Here is a 20,854-nt window from a genome sequence, read left to right as displayed (position 1 = left end):
AAGGAATTCTATAATCAGTAGGAAGAAGTACACATATTTCATATTTTCCAACAGAAAAATGTGAAAAATATGAATAGGTACTGCGCAAAGGATGATATGCATGTATGCAAAAAACCTATGAAAAGACATTCAATTTCATTAGTCATTAGGGAAATGTAAATTAAGAAACCACAATGAATTATTACTATACACTCACCAGAATAAAAAAATTTAAAACACTGATAATAACCAAGTATTGGCAAAGATGTGGAGCAAATGAAACTTTTATAGATTGCTGGTATAAGCATAAGTTGGTAAAACCATAAGTTTGCTCCTGAGTATATATCTTAGGAAATGTCATGTAGAAAATATATGTGGAAATGCATGCATATGTGTACCAAATAGCATTCCTAATAGCAACACACTGGGTCAGGGCAGGAGGAGTCCATCAATGGTAGAATGCATAAACAAAGTGTGATATACTCACACAGTGGAGTAGTACACAACAACAACAACAAAAAAAAATGAATTAGTGCTACTACATACAATAGCACAGATTTACCTTATAAATATAAAATGGAACAAAAGAAGTCACACAGAGAAAAGCACACACTGCATGATTCTATTTGTATAAAATTCAAAAGTAGCAATGGGAGTCAGAATAGTGGCTATGTTTAATGGGGTTAATGGCTATGAGAGGAATGACAGAAGTTTGGGGCTACAGTTTCCTGATCTGGATGATAGTTGTTTAAATGACAGCAAAAATTTGTGGACTTGTACACTTGTAATTTGTGCACTTCTTTGTATGCATTTTATACTTTAATTTTGTAAACACTTGCCAAAAATAATAAAAAAGGTTATAAACATCAACCATAGCATGATTCTATATATGTAAGTTTGTATAAATAATATGTACTATGCATAATATATAAAACTATATCTAACAAAATGCTAACAGTAATTATACCTGGGTGTTGGTTTATGAGTCATTTTCACTTTCTTCTTTGTACCTTTTTGTATTGTCTGAATACTTTTTTTTTTTTTTTTTTTTTTTTTTTTGAGACGGAGTCTCGCTCTATCGCCCAGGCTGGAGTGCAGTGGCCGGATCGCAGCTCACTGCAAGCTCCGCCTCCAGGGTTTACGCCATTCTCCTGCCTCAGCCTCCCGAGTAGCTGGGACTACAGGCGCCTGCCACCTTGCCCAGCTAGTTTTTTGTATTTTTTAGTAGAGACGGGGTTTCACGGTGTTAGCCAGGATGGTCTTGATCTCCTGACCTCGTGATCCACCCGTCTCGGCCTCCCAAAGTGCTGGGATTACAGGCTTGAGCCACCGCGCCCAGCCTACTTTCAATGAAAATGTATTGCTTTCATAAAAGCTAAAATAAAGTTCACATTTTCAGATGGTTAAATGGTATTGCGGCTATGTTTAAAGAGTAAGAGTTCTTATCTCCAAGAAACACATAATTGAAGGATTTACAGATGAAATAATATAATGTCTAGCAACGGGTAGGGAGAAGCAGGAAACATAGATTTTTTTTTAATGGCCATATGTTGGTAATTGCTGAGACTGAGTGACAGTCCATGGGGATTCATTATACTTTTTCCTCTACCTATGTGTGTTTGAATAATAAAGACTTGAAAAACAAATAGTCTTTCATAAACATGGAACTTATGCATGGCAGACATTACCCATAGCAAAAGCTATGCATAATCTGTATACAGCCAGAGAGAAGATGGATTATTAGAGAACATTTTCTCAATAACTGGGTGGAGGGCAGCTGGATTCCACCAAAAAATGTCATGAAGACTGTGTTCATGCCTTGTTAAAGGTCCTCTGGGATCCAAGCCTTGTTCAAGAGTCCAGCCTCATAGAACTGCCCCAAAGAGAGGAAACTACTCATGGGACCATAGCCTCCCACCAACCTAGAAAGGATCTAAGCCCCAATGGAAAGTGCAGTCACACAGAAGATGGACCACCAATACCTGAGCCTTCTCTAGGGCTTTTCTAAAAGAAGACAAAGGGCAACTTATTTCACAGAGAATCAGACCCTATCTTAGAAGTTTCTTGCCTTCTTCTTTTTTTTTTTTTTTTTTTTTCTTTTTGAGACAGAGTTTCACTCTTGCTGCCCAGACTGGAGTGCAATGGCACGATCTCGGCTCACTGCAACCTCTGCCTCCTGGATTCAAGCGATCCTCCTGCCTCAGCCTCCTGAGTAGCTGGGATTACAGGTGTCCGCCATCATGCCCAGCTAATTTTTGTATTTTTAGTAGAGACGGAGTTTCACCATGTTGTCCAGGCTGGTCTTGAACTCCTGACATCATGTGATCCACCCGCCTCAGCCTCCCAAAGTGCTGGGATTACAGGTGTGAGCCACCGTGCCCGGCCCGTTTCTTGCCTTCTTAACTCTGGGAGTAAGGTATCAGGACAGGAATTGTTGAGGAGATGGGGAGAAGAGAGTCTTATTGCCTTTGATGAAAAGGCTGCTGTGAGTTCTGGCCAGACTAGAGGCCCTTGGGTGCTGTCTACAGTGGCCCTGAGATCCTCGCTCAGATTATCTGATTTGCTCTGGTCCTAACTTTGGTGTACTCTTTGGTCACCTAAGCCTGATCCAGCCTTGATCTGAGTACAACCACACCTCAAATCGTCTTTTTGACCAACCTTGCGTTGACATTCTCAGATGCTATAGCATTTTCTATAACCTCTTTTGGCTAATGGATAAAAGTACCACTAGCTGAGTTTGCAACAAATTTCAAGCACAGGTCAAAGACCTTAATTCCTTTTGGAAAGGGATGTTAAGTAGGAGGAGTCAGTAAGGCAGCTGACAAACCTTCTGACTAGGGAAAAGCCTGCTATGCTTCACAAAAACAAGAATTAAGCTGCTGCCTAAAATTTATGTTTCACTTTGGCTTTTAATCTGGGAACAACCTGGATATGAGGATTGATCAAGGACAGCAAACTAAGGCATTCTCTAGAACAACACTGTCCAATTGAAATATAATGCCAACTACAAATGTGAACTACATACATAATTTTACACTTTCTCATAAGCAATTTTATTTATTTATTTATTTATTTATTTTTTTTTTTTTTTTTTTTTTTTTTTTTTTTTTGAGACAGAGTCTCGCTCTGTTGCCCAGGCTGGAGTGCAATGGAGCAACCTCGGCTCACTGAAACTTCCGCCTCCCAGGTTCAAGTGATTCTCCCACCTCAGCCTCCCGAGTAGCTGGGGTTGCAGGCACCAGCCATCATGCCCGACTAATTTTTGTATTTTTGTGGAGATGGGGTTTCACCACGTTGCCCAGGTTGGTCTTGAACTCCTGACCTTAGGTGATCCGCCCACCTCAGCCTCCTAAAGTGCTGGAATCACAGGCGGGAAACACCACATCCAGCCTCATAAGCAATTTTAAAAGTAAAAAGAAGCAGGTGAAACTAATACAGTGGTATGTTCTTTAGTCTAACATATCCAAAATATTATTATTTCAATATGTAATAAGCATTAAAAAGTTAATGGAATATTTTACATCTCTTTTGTACTATATCTTTGAAACCCAGTGTATATTTTATACTTGGGGTACATTTCAATTCAGAATAGCCATATTTCAATAACCCAATAGCACATGTGGCTAGTAACCATCTTCTTGGACAAGGACAGCACTAGAAGCCAAGGAGGGAACTATCGTGTTCTGACTACCAAAGACTATTATAGCTGAGGAACTGGACATTCCATCATAAACTGTCCTAACATCCTCCACGTGCCAGCCATGCACAAGCCCTGGAGAAATCACTGGTGAGCTTGTTCTATTCAAGTCCTGAGATAAGATTGGATCTACATGAAGGAATAACTGACAATAGTTACGGAATGGGTAAAAATGTTATCAGGCTGTTCCCAGAATCTATTTTATTCATGTTGAATGATGATACTTGGCTATTTCAATAAAGTTGAATAATTTATATATTTAAAGTATAATTGACATGTAAAGGTGTGCTAGTATCTCTTAAAAGTCATTGGAAACCTGGTGGTTCCAACCACATAACCCTCTCTCAGTGAGCAGCAAAGTACTCAAAGGAAAATATAATCACGCTTCCACATGCAAAACTTGTGGAGGTAATCCCAGAAAATGAAAAGAGCTCAATGAAATACCAAAAAGACAAATCTGGGAAAAAATACAACATGATGCAATTAATTGCAGTTTCAGAGTAAGGGGCAATGGGCAGGATGACGTGATGAAGCAGTGGGCTTTGGAGCAATACTGTTTGACCTTGAGATGTCTCAAGTCTCTATTCTCTTGCCTATAAAATAGAATAATGGTGTCTGCTTCTCAGAGGCTATAAGGATTAAATGAGATAAAACACAGTGCATAGCAAGTGCCTCACCCAGGGTAAATGCAAAAAAATGGATTATTTTCTTTTTGTTATCAATCAATATTTGTTCAATAGCCACTATGTAACAGACACTGAAAAAATCACAGCATATAAAGAGGTATTAGCAGACGTAGGGTGGTGAGTACAACTCACAGGGCTTGTCCTATCTAAGAAAAGCTTATACTCAGCTCTGTGACCCAAGACAGGATTTGTTGCTTGTGTACCACTCACTTAGGGGTCTCTAGAGCAGCAACACATTAGCCTCAAGAGTTTAGCTTTGTCCAATCCCTTGACCCTTATTCTGGCTTTAGACAGACATTGCACTCAAGAAGAGGTTGGGAAAATTTCTAGAGGGTGCAGAGGGCCGATGAGGATGTGTCCACGTAACTCAAAGGTGCAGAATCCAGGTAAGCCCAATACTACAGGAACGAAAGGGTGGCAAGAGAGAGACAACTACCAAAAATCCTCTGTGACTTTCTGGATCACCTCTTTCTCTTGTCTTGCTCCACATTGCTCTGGAGTGCCCATTGTTTTCCAAGCTGCCCAGTGCCAAGCAAGGGACCACAGTACCATGATGAACCAGTAACTTCTGGAGAGCTGCAGGTAAACAATGTCTCACCTGCTGCGTCGGATCTCAACAGAAGTACAGGTGTGGAGCAGGGGAGCATATTGACAGTCTACAGTACATGCCTAGAGATATGAGATTTAAGCACCAGCCAGTAAAGGGGGTTGTTAATGTGCAGAGTTTTATGCTTTTGTTCTTGTTCAGCCACTTGGCATTGCAATAAGAACCTCTACCTGCTCCCACCCACTTCCCTTTCCCAGCATCTGGATTCTCGCTCCAGCAGTCACCCTGCACCCTTCTGTGGCACATCTGCAGAGGGCAGGCCATGACCTTGGGTTTCTCCTGGCCTGCTCACCTTCCAACAAGCCAGAGGTAAACAATAGCTCCTGGGGCCCTGCATCTTACCCAAGGAAGGTGCCTGCCAGTCAGATCACCAACAGGGCTTTAGTACATAGGAGGCCCCATGATGGACATCAGGGATATCACTGTAAATGAGACTTAGGAGGGGATAGCTAAGAGACAGTGAGGGAGATAAGAAAGCCCAGATCCTAGAAGAGGTGAAACTACCTACCTTTGAATCCTACCATGAAACACTGCACCTTTCAGGCATTGCCTAATTTAGCCTTCAGCACAGCTCTGTGAGATAGAAACTGTTACCCCATTTCACAGATGAGAAAATTAAAGTGACTCATAGGGTGAAAATAATTTGTCCAAGGTCCTCTTTTCAGGATTCATCAGAGGCGATACTAGAAACCAAGCCCCTCTCTCTTTAGTAATGCTTTCACTACAAAGTCACTACACTTTATATGAACATCTACCAGTCTCTTAGACCCCAGCAAGTGAACCTACCCAAGAAATTCAGTAGAATGTGTATGGAAGGGGCAGTTCTGGTGGAATTTTCCTTTTCCTCATGGGAAGCCTTACTCAGTTAAATCCCTCAGTCACTGTGATTCTGTGCCTGGCTCTCTGGCTCACACGCAAAGAACATTCATCCCATGAGACTTTCACCCTGCATCTGCCCAGTCACCTTTGGGATCTGCCACCTCCCGCACACTGTGGAGCAGGCCCAGAGCAGCTACAATGAGCCCCAGCCCAGCCCGGAAGCTAAATCATCAGTGACCCAAGTCTTCTCAAACCTGAGAAGCTTACAGTTGGAAGGAGCCTTCAAGGTCATCTCATCCAATGCCACATCTCAGTTGGAGTCATCTCCGTACGGACCCCAACTGCCTCTCACTCTCCTTCTCCTCTTGAGAAGTTTCCCAACCTCTGCTCAATGGCCTACATCCAGTGATCAGGAACTTGCCCAGGCCACCCTTGGTCAGCTTTAGCTGGAGAAAGTTCTTTCTTGCATGGAGCCCAAGGCTATCTATGTCCCTTATGGCTTCTACACATGTCCTATTTCTGCCCATTAGGAATATGGAAAACAAGCATGTCCTCTCTTGCACATACAGGCCCTCAGAAGATGGTTATGACACTCCCACCTGTCTTTTGGCCTCCAGACCAGACATCTACATTCTCTTCAACCATCTTCAACAAGAGATAGCATTTACCTCCCACCCCATTTTGATCGCTGCCACTGACAAGTTGTTCAGTGTACTGTACAAGAGGGTCATTATTTGCTACAGCTCTCTCCTCTTTCCTCTCTCTCCTGTCTTTCTTCTCTCTCCTCTCCTCTTCTTCCTCTCTCTCTCTCTCTCTCCTTCTCTTTCTCCCAGGTTCATCACAAAGAAAAAGTTAGACCAGGTGCTGTAGCCTCGTTCCCAGGCACTCCCATGGGCTCTGGCAGCCAATTGTTAGTATCTCTATCAGGGGTGCAGCCAGGCCCCCACCACCACCTTGCAGAGACTTTTGCTACCAGCCATTGCTAGAGGAGATGGGCATGTACAAGCAGAACAGGTTACATTGCCAGGACTTGGCATGGGCTCAGAAACTTCAGAACTCTTTGGGTGTTGCTGTGGGACAATCTGCCCCTTCAATTCCACAGTACTACCTTCATCCACATACTATGGGCAGTCCAGGGCAAGTAACAACTTCCATGCCAACTGCCTCTACAGCTGGAAGTGTATACTTTATTTTCAAGGATATTCCTCTATTTCCTGCCATACGAGCTCTTCTATATTTTGGGGGGCTATAAGAGAAGCTGCAAAGACTTGGGCTAGAGGATGGGACAATATCCTGGACTACAGGCTGGGATGCTGAGACTCACGGCAAAGTTATCTGAGGACATCTGTAGAAACTGTCCTTTGCCCAGAGATTAAGAGTGGCAGGAAACTTCATCACCCACACATTGTGGGAAACCCCTCAGATTTGAAGGGCACATCTTGAAGTTCAGCCTGAACCCACACATGTGGCTCATTCCTGCTCCCCACAGTTATACAATCAGTGTGCCTGACTGCCCACGAGGCTGGAAGCACCAGAAGAACAAACTGTACTCCTCCTGTAGCCTAGCTGTGACATCACACCAGTTCTGAGGATACATGCAGGGGACACCAGGGGCAGCTCTTGGGCAGGAGGGCCCTGGGACCGCTGCCTGCCTCACAAATTTTGTATGCCTTCTAAGACCTGTCCCCAAGGTCTTACAGTCAATTAAGGAACACATCACGCCCTGGTGGTGGAGAGTTCAGTCATACAACAGGCAACAGAGATGGGGTATAGGTCATCCAGGGAGTTAACTGCACAGGAAAGGCTAGAGGAGGAATCTTGTAGAGAAAGTGAACTCTCCCAAGAGGATATAAGTGGGTGGTCTGGTGGATCTCTGAAGCCAATACATCCGTTCTAGCAATTCCTCTGACGCTGGCCTGGATAGGGCTGTAACAGCAAACACCCACCGGATGTTACCCTCAGGTCCATGCTCCCACCTTCCCCGCACCTCTAGCCCAGCCATCTCACCCCAGCTCCAGGCCTAGAGGCTGGGGAACGTTGTAAAAGGAGGACCAGCCCTCTTCATGAGCCTCAGTCTCCCTTTCTGCAGCTTTCCTTCTGTACTCCCAGGCTCCCCTCTCACTCTATCCTCCTGCTCATCCCCCATCTAAAAGCACTCACAAAGGGATCTGACAGAGCTCACTCACAGCTACACATTGCCTTTTAAAACACAGGTGCATTCAACTAAGGGAATAAACATTCAACCTTGGAATCTTACACATCAAGACATGGGTAGGGTGGCCGGGTACAGTGGCTCACGCCTATACTCCCAGCAATCTGGGAGGCCTAGGCAGGTGGATCATCCGAGGTCAGGAGTTCGAGACCAGCCTGGCCAACATGACAAAACCCCGTCTCTACTAAAAATACAAAAATTAGCCAGAAATGGTGGCGCATGCCTGTAATCCCAGCTGCCTGGGAGGCTAAGGCAGGAGAATCACTGGAACCCAGGAGGCAGAGGCTGCAGTGAGCTGAGATCATGCCACTGCCCTCCAGCCTGGGCAACAGAGCACAACTCCATCTCAAAGAAAAAAAAAAAAAAGACATGGGTAGGGAAAGTATTTGTGGTTCAGGAAGTGGGAGGAGATGCTTCCAAGATTCTACAGTCCCACTGCCGGTGGGACCTCCCCTGGTTCCCATGAAGCTCTCTTCCGGGGCTGGGAATCTCATCAAAACACAGCAGGCACCCACTGAGATCCCTTTTCCCTATTCACAGCGCAACTTGAGAGCCAGTATTCACAGTCAACCATAGATATCCTTGGCTAGATCCCACCCCAGCCAAACCACAGGTTCACCATGTGACCAGGAGAAGGCCTCTTCCCCTTCTTGGCTTGGTTTTCTCCTCAGTAAAATAAGGGGCTTGAACTAGATGGTTCCTAAAGCCATTTCCTCTCTGTCCTTCTGGTCGCCTGGGTCTCTACGCCACAGCTGACACTCCCTTATTGGTAGGAAACGTTGTCCTCATCTTCCCCCACACCGTCTCTCCCTGGTGACCTGCATTCCCGCCCTCAACAGAAAAGAAGATCCACAAAACATGTACTTAAAGGCTCTGCCTTTTTTCAGGCCCTTTCTTTCCAGGCACTTGGGAGATACTGGTGGAACAAGAACTGGGAAGTAGGAAGAAAATCTCTTTAATATCACTAATAGATCAATTTGGTATTTTCCTCCTGGCATAGGATGAGGAGTGAGGAAAGGAAGTCCCAGAGGTTGAACTTGATGCCCTAACCCAATTGGATCCTAATTTGAACAAACATTCAGTCCTGAGTTGACTCCAGCACAAGATACATAGACAGAGAGAGGCCAGGGTCACGCTTCCTGTCTTGCCAGGCTGGGCTGCACCATCATTTCCCAAGAGGGTTGGCAAAGGGGTTCAAGCTTCAGACAAGGAGCTGGACTCACTCACCACTAAGACCTCTTTCAGTCCTGGCATCCTGTGAGAGGTGGGGCCCAGGTGGTCATTTCCCCAGGCCATTTTCTTGAAGTAGCTGCAATACCTGCCTTGTCTGTACCTGCTTAGAGACCTCTGCCAGCCAAGGGCCTAGTTTCCAAGGCTGGATGGCCATGTGGGTCACTGTCAGCATCACCACCACCCTCCACCACCCACCCCTCTGTGCACACACTGGCAGATTCCTATTTATGGACCTGGGAGAGGCAAGCAGATCAGGAAAGAGCCATTTCTATGCTAACTGCCCACATGTGGCCTGAGGGTTGAAAAATGAATCAGGGAAACTGCTCAGAAATCAGGAGAGCTGGAGTCCCTCAGCCCTGAAGGCCAAGAAGAGCCTGGGCCACCTGGGTCTGACCTGCATTTGAGCCCTGGCCCCGGACGCTGAGGGCCCATCCAGGCTGCCAGCCCTGGAAGCCAGCAGCCACTGTGACTGCACTTGGAACACTGCTGTGCCCAAGATCAGAAAAGCACTTGACCCCCTTAGCACAGTCACAGCGGTACACAGCCAGCCTGCCCTTGCCTTCTCCTTGTCAAAACTGACTCTCCTAGAGGAGAAAGGCATGCCCAATGGAAGAAGAAAACCCAGTACTCCACAGACAGGGCTCTTCCAACTATGCCACCATATCACCCAGGTTACGCCCCCTCTAGGCCTCAGTTGCCCCATGAGGGGATTAACCTATACAACCCCAAAGCTCTTTCAACAGGATGTCATCCTAGCAGGCGATCCGATAGGCTCATTTACCAACCCCGAAGCTCTTTCAACAGGATGTCGTCCTAGCAGGCGATCCGATAGGCTCATTTACAATGAGGTACACCTCAGCGATAAAGCTGAAGGATTACCTCTCCAAACTCAGCTCTCTTCTAACAGGGAGAAGGAACTCTACCAGAAGCATTAAGGGACAATGACAAACTTCAGGTGGAAGCTTGATCCAGCTGGTGTACCCTCTTGAGACAGAGAAAAGAGGTGAGAGATGTCTTCTGATAAGGGTGAAAGGTTTGACCTGGAGTAGAAATTGCAACCTCATGATTTGGCTGAGTCTCTCTCCAGAACAGTCAGGAAGACAGAGGCAGTCATTGGTCTTGGCCCCAATATTCCTATGGACAAGTTCAGGAAGGGGCAGGTGTCCCCAGATGCCCCCACTGCCCACTGAGCATCAGCCCTGCTGCTGGACTGTCCACTGGGGACAAAGGGGCTGGCTACTCCTTGCCAATGCCACGGCTGTGGGGCTGAGAGGTCCTACAAACCACACTCTGTATACAAGAGACACTGGTTTAAAATAAACACCAAGGGCAGACTTACAGGATGGAAGTTAAAAACAGTATCTGTAACCCAGAGGAAGGGGCTGGCATAACTGGGGGGAAGCAAAACCTACCCATTTGCTTCAGTGATTAGGAAAAAGGAGCTTGGGTTGATTACATGTGGCATATGAATATCTGGTCTTTTCCAATACTTCTGGCTAAACTACCTGGTGGCCCTGCCCATCACCTAGTAAATCATACATGGACTTCCCTCTCTCCATCTCCTCCTGGTGTTTCATGTTAATAACATCCAGCATTAAGTCATCATTCTAACCTATATGTCAGAGACCCCAAATTTTGTCCATACTTATTATCTCTTTTAAATATTTTTACATTTTTGCATTTTACTAACAAGAAAATTGGGGCTCAGAAAGATTAAAAGACTTAAGTGAGATCAGGCATGCAACAATTGGATTTGAACCCAGGTCTCATCCAGACTTTACATCCAGAGCTCTTCCACCGCATCAGAGCTGCTGGGCTGAACCGGGAGCAAGGTGGAGAGTGCCCACTTGTCAGCAGGCCTCAGTCAACTCCCCCAGGCAGGAGGGCAGAAGGGCCAGCGCTGTTGGAGGCCCTGGAGCACGTGGCATGGCGGGGGAGTTTCCCCGCAAAATGGAGCAGGCAGCCAGCATGTTCATTACCCAACCTTATTCCATCTCATAATAAATGGAGCCCCGTAGGGCCAGGCATGATGGGGTGGGGTGAGATGGGGAGCGAAGACTATTACGGGATTTTAACCTTCGTCTTCTCTTTCCGGGCCTCTGGAACAGCTGTTCCACAAAATGGATCTGTGCAGACAATCATTTTTGCTGCATTACTTAATATACAGTTGCTCTCGGCAAGAGATATAATTGACTTGCTTAACTAATCAATCTTTCTATAAGCATAGCTGCTTTTCCTCTCCCACTGGGGGAGGAAAGCAGGGGGAGAGGGAGAAAAAGAGAAATTGCAAGGAGCAACCTCTGGCATGAATTACCGTGCTCTAACACCCAGCTGAGCTTTCCGAGCTGGGGGGCAAACATTACTATAAAGCATTCGCATCAAGGTTTCTTCTTGGACCAGATGTGGTCTGTGATGGCCTGGGGTGAGCAGTCACCCAGCATGAAATAGGGGCACAAGGGCCAACAGAGGTCAAAGTGGGCTGTGGCCCAAACAATTCAAAAATCACTTTGGGTTGTCTTTGGAGTGACTTGTATATTTGGTAAGATGAATGTGTTCGATGACCAGGAACGTCACAACTGTCAAGTCGTGAAGCCATGGGCAAAACCTCACTTGGGCTGAGCAACAAAATATCCATCTTCCCCCATATTTCACCCCAACCCCCACCCGCGTCACAGCTCAGTTTCCCCATTTCTCCTCTTCTAGGGGATGAGCAGCATCAGTGTAACCCAGGAAACCCCTCCAAAGCAAAGGCCTCACCCCCTTCACAGATCAGTTTCCTCATTTCTCCTCTTCTAGGGGATAACCAGTGTCAGGATCACCCAGGAAATCCCTCCAAAGCCAAAGCCTGTCTCTAACATATTCTGTGTCTGACTCACCCCTTCTGTCGATTCAAAAGAGGAAACTTAACACTCCTTTCTTTCTATCTCTAATCTCCATTGTCCTCCACACCTACACACACAGGCTCCCAGGGGCACTGTTGAATTTGGGGTTATCATTCTAAATGCAGAGGAAATAAAGCCAGAGAATGAGTCACAAAGTAGAGAGGATGACTGAGTTAAAATGATGATGGTACCCAAATAGCTAGATGATCAAATCAAAAATGCCCCTCAGGGCCCATTCCCCACACGCTCCCAGCACTCCTGACTTCAGATGGCATCATTATTTGTCTTTGTGCATCTCCCCAACTCCGGGGGGAGCTTTGTGAAAGCAAGGATTTTGACTTGAACATCTGTGCTTGCTCAGTGCCTAGCACTCTGCCTGAAATATAGTTAGGCATTCAATGTAGGATTAATATAGAATTACGAAGACAAAAATTACAAACATTTGTATTTCAAAAGAATGATTTCCTGCCACCCAGTGGGAAATCTTTCTCTAGAGAAGAGACACAAGGCTCATCTTATGTCTCATTCAACATTTTTACCAATGGCATGGATGAAGTTTGAGAAAGGATGATTACCTAATCTGCATGTGATAAACTTTGGAGAAATTAATTGCATGGAAGACTAAGACTCTCACTATTTCAGCAGGCTAGAATATGAGCCAAAATCACACAGATGAAATCTAGTAGTGTGAAGTATGAAGTCCTACATTTAGGTTCAAAGAATTAACTGGACAAGTTCAAGATAAAGGAGTTCTAGCTTGGCAGAGACCTATGAGAAAAAGATCTTGAGGTCTGAGCTGACCACAAGCTCAATATGGTGGTACAGCTACTCAGAAGAGAAAGAAGTCTGAAAAGGGTACAATTAGAAGGAAGAAAAAAACAGCCTGTCTATATTCCACCTTGGTTGGGCCCATCTGGACCCCTGGGTTATGCTCTATCTCGTTTTAAAACAGAGGAGAGTGACCAGGATACCTAGGGTTTAGAAAGAGCGGCAAAGATTCAAAGTGTTCCACTGAGAACAACTGACAGTTTCAAATATGAGACAGACAGCCACTTGAAGAGAGGGAAGCTGAGACCTACCTGGCAGTTCAGAGGTTTAAAGGGTGTGCTTAGGGGCCAGGGTGCCTGCGTTCAAGTCTCAGCTCTGCCATTTACTAGAAGGGTGACCTATGACACGTTTCTTGGCTTCTCTGTACCCCATTTTCCTCATCTATAAAATAGCTGTAATGCTTCTTACTTCCTAGGTTAAATGAGTTAACATATGCAAGGCTCTTCAAACAAAGAGAGGCACAAAGTAAACACCCACAGAATGATGGTTATGACTAGGCTGTGACTCTACAAGGCTGAGCAGGATGGAAGTGTAGAAGTTCCCAGAAGGCTTGTTTCAATGAAGCAAACTTCCTAACAATGAGAACTGCTGTCTGCATGGGATGGGAAGCCTGTGAGGTAGACAGCTGCTGGTCACTGGACCTGTCAAACAAGCTGGTCGCTGTGGGTAGGGCCTCTGCCCTGGGTGAAAGCCTGGACAAGATTTCACATAAGGTCTCTTTCAACTCTAAGATTCTTGAGGTCTCCAGGAAATCTCCTTCTCTTCCTTACCCTTTTGGGGACCTAGTCAATGTATTCCTTTTATATGAGAAATATAAGAATAGAGCATCAATGGGATTTCATAGTCTGCAGAGGGACCTTTGAGCCCCCACATCCATCCATTGGAACAGATGATGCCTCACCCCAGCAGAGCCTACAGTAAGAGTCGAGTCAGACTGGTGCTCCAAGTACTCCCCTAGGAGGGAAGTGGCACCTTCCTGGTGAGCACCTGAACCCCACAGAATGGTCTTGGCCCCCCAGCAATAAGCAAGAACCAGAAAAGGCCAGGTACCTGGGGAACAGCAAGGGGGGACAGAAATGAGATTTAATTACAAGAGCCACCAGGCTTGCTCCCCTGGGAACAGAGGCTTCACAGCCATGTCCAAGGGTGACATTTCAGCAGGTCCAGGGAAAAGGGTTTGCTTTCTCTTCATGTCTCTGCCTCCCAGAGCAGACAGCTGCCAAAATTATTTCAGCAGAGAGGCTGCTTTGGCATGGCAGAGGTCCCATTAAGACTCTGCTAGTGGGATGGGGGCGGTGGGAGGGTGTGGTCAGATGTCCTGGTGACAGCAGTGAAGTTTTGTGCTAAGGAAACACTACCTTGGATCCCACTCTGCATGGGCCTTGGCTTAGAATTAATAATAATGATTTTACCACTCTCTCCCAGGCTGACCTTGAACCAAGTTGTTTCATCTGTTTGAGACTCAGCTTCCATATCTATACATGAAGGCCTGTTCTGGTCACCCTCAAATGCCTCTTCCTGTTCAAACACAGTTTACCAAGAAACCTCACGTCCTTGGGTTAACTCTCCCCACAGCCCAATGAGGCAGACAGGCCAAACTGTAGAGCTTACAGAAGGGGAAACTTTAACACGGGTAAGGCACTTGACTAAATGCCCAGATCTAGGAAGCCAAAGAAACGAGACTAGAGCCCAAGTCTGTTGGACCCCAAAAATGGGGTGTTTTTCTGCCACTACTTGCCCCTTCCTCACCTCATCTAGGGCACCCTGCCCTCATGTCCCTGCCTCAAGTCCTATGCAGTCTCCTCTCTGATAAAAGTGTTATCCCACTCATGGTTAGCGGGGCAGGGGCAGAGAACAGGGAGGGGACAGAGACTGCTGAGGGTCACAGCCAATCCCTCTAGTGCTTCAGACAGCAGCTGGAATATATCCTCCCTGAGAGGCAGCCTCCTGGCCCCCTTAAGAAGATCGATCAGGGTTTGATGCTGTGAGCACACAGCCTTGTTTTGACACATTAGCCATGAGCCTTTCTCGGCAAATGGATGTGATTTTTATGGCATTGCTTATGGAGCTGAATTTTCAGATTGATCATCTTTTTTCTTTCCCAGGGCTCTTCTGGGAAGGAACAGAAACACAGCAGTTCCCCTCCCCCTGGGGGTGGGACTGCTCCATGCACCTCCGAGACAGGCAATGGCTCAGGTCCCTCCCCACAGTGAGCTCCTCTACGGTTCCTCGGGAATGCCCAGGTAGAGCCTCAGAGCCTCAGATGCCTCCCAATCCTCATCCAATTACTCCCCTGAAACTTAGAAGCCCGTGATCAGGAAAAACAAGACCACACAAAAAAAAGCAAACAAAACAAACAAAAGAAAATCCAGTCCCTGGGTTATTTCATGTTGGCTGGGTCATCTGGGGCATCTGCTATTCCGATCCTCCACGGAGCCATTTATCTCCTGGTAATCTCTGAGCAGGTGTCTTCCCATCAAACAAACAGGTGCCAGCTCCCTTCTCTTTATTCAGTAACAGAGCAACGACAAGCTTCCTCCTCCCCTCTGCCAGCCCCGATTCTCACATAAGGGGCTGCAATCCCCCCTTCAGGCTATATTTGAAAAGGGGTGCCTATTATTCACACCTCAACCTGAGGCCCCCAGCATCTGGCCATCTGCTATTCCTTGGTAAGACACAGTGTGCCATCATCCCCAGCAGAACCCCACTCTCATCCCAAATCACTAATCTCCCTTGGGGGCTCAGAGAGTGACAGCGGACCTGAGAAACCACACAGTCCAACTGTCACCAATAACTACCTAGACTAGTGTATCTGCATCCTCTCCCAAACCTTGGCTCTCCATTTACATACAACAAGGAAGTGTTCTGAGGTCCAACATACTTTCCTCCTTTTACGGATTCTTGAAGCCTATTAATACCTGAAAGGCAACCAAAGTCCTACAGGGAAGCAGCATCTTCTACTGTGTTTAACCCAGGGTTCTCCAAGCTTATTTCACCATGAATTCTTTTCTTTTTATAATGATTGCCATTTTGGAACAAACTTTCCATGAAATAATTTGGAAACTCTGGACTAGCTGATTCTCTTGAGTGCCTTGCAAACCCTGACAGCTTATGATTCTATAATCTAAACCTCTGCAACACCATTGAACAGAGCCAAAGATAAGTACACAGCCTCTCTGGGTCCCTAAGGCATGCCTCTATGGTCAATCAAGCCCTGCCTGTGGGACTATTGAAGTTCTCTTCATTACTGTTACCTACCAAAAGGGGAAAGGTTTCAAGGTCTGTGTCCCCAAATCTCAACTCTACCATTAATCTTCATACCCACTGCTCCTACAGCAGCACAACTACAATGGGCTCTTATGAGATGGATTTCAGTTGTATCTCTGCCACTTACAGGCCATGGGGTCTCTCTTGGGCAAGTCATTGAAGTCCTCTGAGCCTTAGGGTGGTAAGCATAATTCTAAGATGGTTCCCAAGCTCTCCACTCCAGGTGTACCTCACTATGCAATACCCTCCCCTTGAGTGTGGGGTATCACTCACATGATTAGATTACCAATCAGTTGACTTCATGTTAATCAAAAGTGAGGTGATCTTGGGTGGGCCTGACCTAATCAGGCGAGCTCTTTATAAAAAGGTAGTCAGACCCAGCAATTCCATAACTTGGTATCTACCCAAAGGAAAATAAATCATACTGCCAAAAAGACACCTCACTCACATGTTTATCACAGCACTAGTCACAATAGCAAAGACATGGAACCAACCTAGGTGCCCAATAAGGGTGGGTTGAATAAAGGAAATATGATACATATACACTGTGGAATACTGTATAGCCATAAAAAGAATAAAATCATGTTCTTTGCAGCAAGATGGATGTAGCTGGAGGTCATTATCCTAAGTGAATTTTTGCAGAAGTCAAAAACTAAATACCACATGTTCCCACTTGTTAGCAGGAGCTACACATGGACATAAAGATGGGAACAATAGATACTGGGGACTCCAATAGATACTGAGAATTCCACAGTGAGGGAAGGTAGGAAGGGGACCATGGATTGCAAAACTGTCTACTGGGTACTATGTTCACTATTTGTGTGACAAGTTCAGCTGAAGCCTAAACCTCAGCATCACACAATATATTTACGTAACAAACCTGCATGTGTACCCCTGAATCTAGAATAAAATAAGATTTAAAATTTCTAAACTGCCCAATTACTATATTTGCACATCGATTTATGCAAACCTAGATGATTTTAAATTTTTTTACTTAAAAAAATTAAAAGGTGGTCAGAGCCCAGCAATCCCATTACTGGGTATATATCCAAAGGAATATCAATCATTCTATTATAAAGATACATGTATTCATATGTTCATTGCAGCACTATTCACAATAGCAAAGACATGGAATCAACTCAAATACCCATCGATGATAGGCTGGATAAAGAAAATGTGGTACTATACACTATGGAATACTATGCAGCAATGAAAAGGAACAAGATTATGTCCTTTGCAGGGACATGGATGGAGCTAGAAGCCATTATCCTTCACAAACTAGCACAGGAACAGAAAACCAAACACCACATGTTCTAACTCACAAGTGGGAGCTGAACAATGAGAACACATGGACACAGGGAGGGAAACAACACACACTGGGGCCTGTGGGTTGGGGGGAGGGGGAGGGAGAGCATCAGGAAAAATAGTTAATGTGTGATGGGCTTAATACTACTTAGGTGATGGGTTAATAGGTGCAGCAAACCACCATGGCACACGTTTACATATGTAACAAACCTGCACATATTGCACACGTGCCCCGGAAGTTAAAATGAAATGAAATAAAATAATTTTTTTAAGTCTACAGCAAATATTATACTTAGTGGTAATAGGCTGAAAATTTTCCTATTGAGGTTAAGAAGCTGTACTGCCAATCCTAGCTACTAACATAATCTTGAAAAAAGAAGTAATGATAATGATCAGAAATGAAGAAATAAAAGTTTCATTATCCCAAAAAAGGAAAAAAAAAACAAAAAGGTGGTCAGAGAATGCTCCCAACCCCCCACCCCGTGTGCCTCAGCACACTGAGTTGCCTATGGATGGAATCACTGGGCTGGGAGTTGAGGGTGGCCTTCAGTTCTAAGAGCAACCTCAAACCAATAACCAGCAAAAAATAGGGACAACTGCAGCAGCAAAGTGAATTCTGCTAACAACCCAGATGAGCTTAGGAAGGGACCCTCAGTCTCAGTGAGATCACAGCTCTGGCTAACACCTTGCTTTCATCCTGGTGAGACTCTGAGCAAAGAACCCAGCTACACCATGCCTGGACTTCTGACCCACAGAAGCTGTGAGATAATAAACAAGCATTGTTTAAAGCCAGTAAGTTTCACAATTTGTTATGCGGCAAGAGAAAATAAACACACTTTGTTCTGTACGGTGGGGATAACACCTTCCTTGTAAATGCTTGTGAGGATCCAACGGCGTGGTGTCTGTTACATGCTCAGCACAGAGCCCAGCACATACTAGATACTCAATCGTCATTTTAAAACAAAGATAGTAACAATATCTACTATGTGAGATCGTTGTGAGGATGAAAAGGCAAAAATGCATGTAAAAATGTTCAAAAACATTCATCCCCACAAAGATGACAAGTATGATTGAAGCATAGGACAGGCCACCAGAGGTGACAGCAAAGTTATATAAGATCAAATGTTCCTTTCCAGCCACAGCCTTCCTCCTGCCCAGGAGGACCTTGAGCTCCCTCTCACAACACACTTGATTGCCACCCGCCACTGCCAGATGCCTTCTAGGAGCCTGATCACTTCTACTCTTTTGCACATCTTTTTCTCACTCTCTTTCAGGACTGTCCCTGGGTGTGCCTTGAGATTAAGGTGGGCTGATGGGAATTTCCCGCTTGTGAAAAAAGAAACCTCTCAACCATAGATTAACAAATTTAACCTCCCGGAAGTAAGAAGGTCTTACCAAGTTTCCAAATTCTACTCACCAGAAGGTCAATGGCCAGGCTCGTTGACAGTTGATCATGATTTTGTTCCATTGCAAGAATTTATTGTGTGCCAACCACACGTTGAGCCTGTGATAGGTGTTGAGAATAAGACAGCAGCCCTGGACACAAGAAGCTCCCAGTGTGTTATGGATGCAAACAGGTAATGACAATGATAAAATTTCCATCAGGGATCCAGCCTTGCATTGGAATCCCACAGACCTATTTAGCTGTGCATATCAAAGGAGAGACAATGACTATTTCTTTGGGGCTGACATCGGACGTCCAGTTATATAAGATTTTCAAGCAGTTCATTATCAAGACTGCCTGCTAATTCTAAGGAAGCAACCACCCAGTTAGGGGAAGAACACACCCTGAATGGAGACAGAGTACCTGAATCAGGTGTACCTGTGGATCCAAGGAGGAGAAAGTCAGCAGGAAGAAAATACTGAGAGTCACACTGTGTGAGCATTCACCATCTCCTACCCATGGCAAAAAATAAAGAGGAAAAAACTTGTGTGGAAGTCTCAGAGAGGGACATTCTGGCAAATTTATTCAAAAGACCAAGGGACTGCTAAGTACCTGGACATTCCAGACTACAAATGCAGGGCAGGGAGTGCGGGGCATGGGGCAGGCTGCAATTTTAAGTAAGTGGTTAGTGTGGTCTCACCAAGAAAGTGAGACTTGGCCGGGCGCAGTGGCTCACAACTGTAATGCCAGCACTTTGGGAGGCTGAGGTGGGCAGATCACCTGAGGTCAGGAGTTCAAGACCAGCCTGGCTAACATGGTGAAACCCCATCTCTACAAAAATACAAAAATTAGCTAGATATGATGGTGGGTGCCTGTAATCCCAGCTACTCAGGAGGCTGAGGCAGGAGAATTGCTGAACTTGGGAGGCAGAGGTTGCAGTGAGTCAAGATTGCACCATTGCACTCCAGCATGGGTGACAGAGTGAGACTATCTAAAAAAAGAAAAAAGAAAAAAGTGAGACTTGAACAAAGACTTGAAGGAAATGTGAGTGTGCCAAGAAGATACCTTGAAAAAGAGTTTTTCAGCCAAGGAAATAGCTTGAACGAAGGCCCCAGGGCAGAACATCATCTGGGAGCAGCAAGGAGGTCAGTGAAGCTAAAGTAGAGTAAGCCACAGTGAGGGTAGTAGCACATAAGGTAAAAGCAGGGAGGAGGGAGGGCTTCAGCTTTCACTCCAAGGGGAATATGGAGCCACTGCAGAGTTTTGAGCAGGGGAGCGATGTGATCTTTCTTAGGCTTTAAAAAGATCCTTGTGGTTGTTATAATGGTGATATGGTTTGGCTGAGTCCCCACCCAAATCTTACCTTGAATTGTAATAATCTCCATGTGTCAAGGGCAGAACCAGGTAGAGATAGTTGAATCATGGGGGCAGATTCCCCCATACTGTTCTCGTGGTAGTGAATAAGTCTCATGAGATCTGATGGTTTTATAAATGGGGGTTCCCCTGCACAAACTCTCTCTTGCCTGCCGTCATGTAAGATGTGACTTTGCCCCTCCTTGCCTTCTGTCATGATCGTGAGGCCTCCGCAGTCACGTGGAATTGTGAGTCAATTAAACCTCTTTCCTTATAAATTACCCAGTCTCAGGTATGTCTTATTAGCAGCGTGAGAACAGACTAATACAAATGGGAATGAGAGGAAGAGTGGAGTCAGGGAGACCCTATTAAGAGGGTACTACAGTGACTCAGGTGTGAGATGAAGGTGGCTCCAACCAGAGTGGGAGGAGCGGAAGTATGAGAATTGGTCAGATTCCATATATATATATATATATATATTTTTTTTTTTTTTAACGTAGAGCCAAAAGTAGAATATTTCCTGGTAAACTGGATGAAGTGTGTGAGAGAAAGGAGACAAAGATGACTATATTTTTTGACCTAAGGAGCAACTAGAAGGTTGG

The 20,854-nt window shown here is 45.4% G+C and overlaps 1 long non-coding RNA gene across 1 annotated transcript in view; it reads right to left on the bottom strand.

Annotated features, from left to right (window-relative positions):
• LOC115893684 overlaps positions 1-20,320 on the bottom strand; it is a 108,026-nt gene extending 87,706 nt beyond the window's left edge. Inside the window, exons 1-2 of the long non-coding RNA XR_004053750.1 lie at positions 20,263-20,320; positions 18,933-19,019 (exon numbers count right to left, since the gene is read on the bottom strand). This is a non-coding gene — a long non-coding RNA (uncharacterized LOC115893684). The remainder of the gene's footprint in view (positions 1-18,932; positions 19,020-20,262) is intronic.
• Between the last annotated feature and the right edge of the window lie 534 nt (positions 20,321-20,854).

Source organism: Rhinopithecus roxellana, chromosome 15, assembly GCF_007565055.1.
Source record: "Rhinopithecus roxellana isolate Shanxi Qingling chromosome 15, ASM756505v1, whole genome shotgun sequence".
NCBI classification, from domain to species: Eukaryota; Metazoa; Chordata; class Mammalia; order Primates; family Cercopithecidae; genus Rhinopithecus; species Rhinopithecus roxellana.
This window is presented reverse-complemented; position numbering and strand designations above follow the sequence as displayed.